The sequence below is a fragment of the Chrysochloris asiatica genome, unplaced genomic scaffold (genome assembly GCF_000296735.1).
Source record: "Chrysochloris asiatica unplaced genomic scaffold, ChrAsi1.0 scaffold00004, whole genome shotgun sequence".
Taxonomy (NCBI): domain Eukaryota; kingdom Metazoa; phylum Chordata; class Mammalia; order Afrosoricida; family Chrysochloridae; genus Chrysochloris; species Chrysochloris asiatica.
In genome coordinates, this window is record NW_006408522.1 from 3,676,854 (window position 1) to 3,682,085 (window position 5,232).

The following is a 5,232-nucleotide window of genomic DNA, read 5'->3' on the forward strand; positions in this document are numbered from 1 at the left end:
GATTTACAGCCTCAGAAACCCTACACACAGGGTTGCTGTGGGTTGGAACTGACTCCACAGCACACAACAGCAACAATAAACAATAATGTTTACACCAAAAGAGGCTAGCACAAAGTTAGAGCTCCAATTCATGCTTGTTGAGTAACTTCTCATTTAACTGATTTTTATAGTATATGTGTGTCTCTTTTTTTGTTTTTAGTGTAATCTTGATTTGATGTTTTTAGTGTAATCTTGATAAGGATTTAAATAAAAACCAGCTGTAGTTATTTAACTGAAAGTGGTTTAATTTTTTAATTATTGTATGACCTACAGTGAACCTGTTACTTGTTTTAGAGGTTAGCCATATATACCAATTATACATCAAACACTCTTCCCTAATCGTCTACAAACATGTTCTAATTTGACCTTTGTGAAGGGTGGTACCTAGAACTGAACCCAATGATCGAGGCATATTTTGACTTGCAGAGCATATTTTTAAGGTGATGCACTGAAACTACCAAATTTGTGTGGCTAATGTGATGAAATCATTACCAGTCTGATTCCAAAACCATGTGACTTTTTTCATCTGGCTGAATGTGTACAGCTCCATTTCATATTTTCTAGGGCAAAGTCTACCTTCTGCTAATGTGGCATCTCTTTGGAATTTCTTCTGGGATAAATCATTATCTAAATTTATAGTATTTGTGTTTATTAACACCTTTGTCAATTTAGTTTGATCTACTTATATTTAGAAGACACCATCTTGGGTTTCTCCCAAGCAAAAATATTTTTTTGAAGGTAAGTACTTAAGTATTTAAGGAGCTCTGGTAGTGTAGTGGTTATAAATCGGGCTGCGAACCGCCAAGGTCAACAGTCTGAAACTACCAGCTGTTCTGTGGGAGAAAGATGAGTCTTTCTATTCTCATAAAGATTTACAGTCTCTGAAAAACCCTGTACAGGGAGGGTTGCTATGAGCCAGAATGACTCCATGGCATGTAACCACCACTACCACTTAAGTATTTACTGAATTTCTACTATGGATTCATCCCAAGCCTTCAAAGAGTTCATAGTCTTGTTAGGAATATAAGGCTAAGCACACAAAACACCGGAACATTACTTAATGGAACAGCATAGAACCTATTACACAACAATACAAGGGGACTTTAAAAATTAATGACATTTTCCCACAGTCTTTTAATTTCATCTTTCCATGAAATTTTTAAAGCCCCCTTGTATTTGTAAGGAGGTAGGATGAAAATTAATAAGGAAAAAGATCAGTAGTAGAAAAGATTAATAATAATAAAACCCTCCAGATATAAACAAGATAAAAACTATCTCCTTGTCAGACAGGTAGGATATAAACGAAATAAAATGAAAAACTCTTTGTGCATCCAGAACCCAGTAGGGCTTGTGAGCGCTCCCTCCCTAACCCTCAGCTACCCATCAACTTCCGCCCTTAATCACTTATGTCAAGTATTCCAGATAGCTCCACAACGGAATCCATCTTGAAATCTTAGACTCCACTCTGGATGCTAGATGCATACACAACATGGGGAAAAAAGAAGCAAGGAAGCAACACAAGAAAACAGGACTATGCAAATAGGAATGCCCGCCCCCTTTTTAAAATCTGGCGGGATGTATCTGTAATTTAACCACTCACTATATATAAACATAAGGAGCTCTGGTAGCGTAGTGGTTACAAATCGGGCTGGGAACCGCAAGGTCAGTAGTTCAAAACTACCAGCTGTTCCGCGGGAGAAAGATGAGGCTTTCTGCTCCTGTAAAGATTTACAGCCTCGGAAAGCCTGTACAGGGTCGCTATGAGTCGGAACTGACTCCACTGCACATAACAACAACAACATATATAAATATACCTCCGACTCTGAGCACAGAGAGGCTCTGCTGTCTATAGCACATCTCCTCTGCAGGTATTTTTTCATAAATCTCTATTATATTTCATGGCTTTCTAGTCTTCTATAGCCCAACCCAGTATCAGTTTGCTGATGCCTCTGGCTGGGACACTTGGGGCTACATCTTTGGAGAACCCTGGGAGGTGATTGGGCCAGCTGCTAGTGCGTAATAAGCAACCGTGGAAACCCTTTTGCTTTGATCACTCACCGCTGGCCAAGCTACTCCCTGTCCAGACAAGCTCTGAAGACCTTTCTTTTCTATGGACGTGAAACTTTTAATCTGGTGTCTCTTTGCTGTCTGCCTCTTTGTTCCTTTCATTAAGCTCTATAGTATCATGAGTCATTGTTTTCTTAGGGCATCTTAAGCCTCTATGCGTTTCCCCCAGTTATCTGACATTGAAACTTTTGTGCACTTTTTCAGTATGTTCTCCTTTGTCTTTAGAGTTGCCGCGCAGGGTTCAAGTCCCGAGGCTGGTAAATTGGAAGACCTGATTCCTATGTGAGGGGTTCAAGTCCCCAAGAACAAGGAACAGGCATAGGATTGATCCACTTGTTTAAGGACCTTTTCCTGGACATTCCACAGATGGGGACTGGCCTCAGTGAAGGGTTTGAGTCCCCAGGAGCTTCAGGCATCTCCATGGTGAGGGGGTTCAAGTCCCCAAGACCCACTGGAAGTCTTCCTTCTTATCTCGCCGACTTCCTGACTGAGGCTGCTATATGACTTCTCTCACATCCATCATCCTAGTGAGTCCGGGTTTCTGGAACTATCCTGGAAAACGTGGATCTCTTTCAGCTCGCTGTGGGTTGATGCAATGGACTGCAAGGTCAGTTTGAACTGAAAGGTTGGTAGTTCAAATTTACTAGCTGCTCCTCGTAAACCATGCACAGGGTCACTATGGGTTAGAACCGACTCAACTCACTTAACAACAACAGACCCTGTTACCCTCGGAATCTTCACCTGTTCTGCTTGTCAGTTGCTACTTGTCTGGCTCGCTCAGACCTTCTGTGCCCGTTCAAGCCCAAGCATTCTCTTTACTGGTTTTATAGGAGTTTTTCTCTTCCATACTCGAGAGTGTGAGAACACTGAACATAACTCTGGCTCCTAATAATTCTTTTTATTTAAGTTTTTATTGTGAACTGAGTAACAGATTGCATGGGAGAACATCGGCTTTACACCATCATTTCATGTAATCATTGCAATGATTACAATCTCCTCTGTGCATCGTCATTCAACAGTTTTGCTTCCATTCCTTTTTTTTTTTTGGGGGTGGGGGGGAGTAGATGTCCAAGAAACACCCAGGAATATATAATAAACAACCAAAGGGCACATTCTGCAAGCCTGTCTCCTGGCTGCCTGCACCCAGTCCCTCTCTTTCCATGAGTCTAAAGTCCTTAGCTGCTCCCTTTTTCCATGTCCTCATCTCTGCCTCCATCTCTAGTGTTGCTGCTTCTCTGGATAGGGTGCCGCATTCCGCTTGTGCTCTTCTCCCTTGATGGTCCTAGGGTCCTCTGTTTCTGGACTATAATATTAACTAGTCCCCTGTTTTTGATACAAAACTTCTACCTTTACAGTCGTGATAGTCAAAATTAGTCATGATAACAATTACTCACTATTGAATCATAAGAATCTTATCCCCATCTCTTTTCACCAGATCCATCTAGACAAGATGAAAACTATTCGGTGGGGAACTCTACTTTCCCCCACACACTCTGAAACTAAACTCCCTCTTAAAATCCTGTAAGCCAGTCATTTTGTGCCTTTATCGCCCCCTCACTTTAGGTAGCCAATGTCTTGTCGGTCCCTATCTACCCTGTATACAGAGGGGATAAGATTGGTACTTGAAGACTCCTTCTCTCTCAGTTGGTATTTTGAGCTTCTACATTCATAAGTCAAGTTCATCAAATTGTAGTAATTTACACTTGTTTCCTTTATCAAAAAAAAAATTTTTTTTTAAAAATTTTTATCTTCTAGTCGAGTTCTGATTATCAAGCTATTGAGGCTAGGTCAGATATCTGCAAGTTGGGCATTCTTGTGCATCTCCCCCTCATTTCATATCAGCTGGATGCTTCACTAGCCCTCTGTGGCTATGTCCTTGTCCATGGGCTCAGGTGTCCGCAGGTCTCATCACACTTTGGACTAACCAGCCCTTCCTCTTTCTCTGTCATCTCCAGGTCAACGGGAGTCTGTGGACTGTGGTTGAACTCAGCCCATTTCTTCATTGCTGTCTTTCCCTCTCTTCCACTCACCAGTAGACAAACATGGGCACCAGCAAGCTATATGTCTGCTCATGTGTTCCCTTTGAGTTTCAGTCCTAATAATTCTTTCTTCCTTGAATTAAACAGACAGACTTCAAAGACTGTGTGTGAATATCGTCTTAGGCCCATTGTGGGATACCATTTAACTCTTGGACTGTCAGCTTGTCATCTGTGTCAGGTGGACACTATGGATTGGGGCCTCTCTGGCTCTCTGTCCTCTTTACCCTCCCTACTGGCATAGTTTGAAAAGGAGTACTTCCCCTACTGCTTTCTGGAAGTACTTGTTTTCCATGTTCACAAGTGTCCAGACAACAAAGACTATTTTGTCTCATTTATTCAAGAGGTAGCATATGATCAAGAGCCAATGATACTGAAGGAGGAAGTCCAAGGCACACTGAAGGAATTGGCAAAGAACAATGCACCACAAATTGATGAAATAAAAACTGAAATCTTTCAAGAAAGTGAGGCGGCACAGGAGGCACTCACTCATCTCTGCCAAAAAATTTGGAAGATGACTAGCTGGCCAACTGATTGGAAGAGAGCCGTATTTGTGCCCATTCCAAAAAGAGGTGACCCAACAGAATGTGGAAATCATCAGGTAATCTCTTTGATATCTCAAGCGAGTAAAGTTTTGCTAAAGGTAATACAGAAACATACATTGACAGAGAACTTCCAGAGGTTCAAGCCGGATTCAGAAGAGATGATGGAATGAAAGATATCATTGTTGATGTCTGATGAATCTTGGCTGAAAGCAGAGAATATCAGAAAGATGTTTATCTGTGCTTTATTGACAATGCAAAGGCTTTCGATTGTGTGGATCATGACAAGCTATGGACAACATTGCGAAGTATGAGTATTCTAGAACACTTAATTGTGCTCATGAGGAATCAGTACATGAACCAAGAGGCAGTTGTTCAAACAGAACATGGGAACACTGAATGTTTTAAAATTAAGAAAGGTGTGCGTCACACAGAGTAGACAGGGATGGGCAACTTGGACATTGGCTACCCAAAATGGGGGCTGGGGAGCTACAAAGGCAAGAAGTGACTGACTTACAAGCTATCAAGAGGGAACCTAGATCCAGAGG